The sequence below is a fragment of the Citrus clementina genome, unplaced genomic scaffold (assembly GCF_000493195.1).
Source record: "Citrus clementina cultivar Clemenules unplaced genomic scaffold, Citrus_clementina_v1.0 scaffold_3, whole genome shotgun sequence".
In the NCBI taxonomy this organism is placed as follows: domain Eukaryota; kingdom Viridiplantae; phylum Streptophyta; class Magnoliopsida; order Sapindales; family Rutaceae; genus Citrus; species Citrus x clementina.
The window spans coordinates 26,464,733-26,465,098 of record NW_006262339.1 but is presented as its reverse complement, the minus strand read 5'-3'; positions in this window follow the sequence as shown (position 1 = coordinate 26,465,098).

Genomic DNA, 366 nt, shown 5'->3' with positions numbered 1-366 from the left:
ATTAACAAAAAATACATCACAATGAAAATAAACTTCAATTTGATTTGCCACATTATGAAAACAATTTTATTCCGATGTCCATACCTAACAGAACTGGTAAAATGAAAAAAAAAATCAAACCATTTAATAGATTTCCTTCTAGAAAGTTAAATCTCCATATGGACTAATAATAATAATAATAGTAATAATAAAAAAAGGCTAGAGCAAATAGAACATTTGATCCATTCTCATTTGACTTGATGAGCCACAAAATCATGCCTATCACACGATTTAACGGAGGGTAGAGGAAGTATATTGAAATCCAAGGAATTATATTTCATAGGCCATTTCTTGCCGTGGAAATAATAAATGCTAAGAATTGAACTC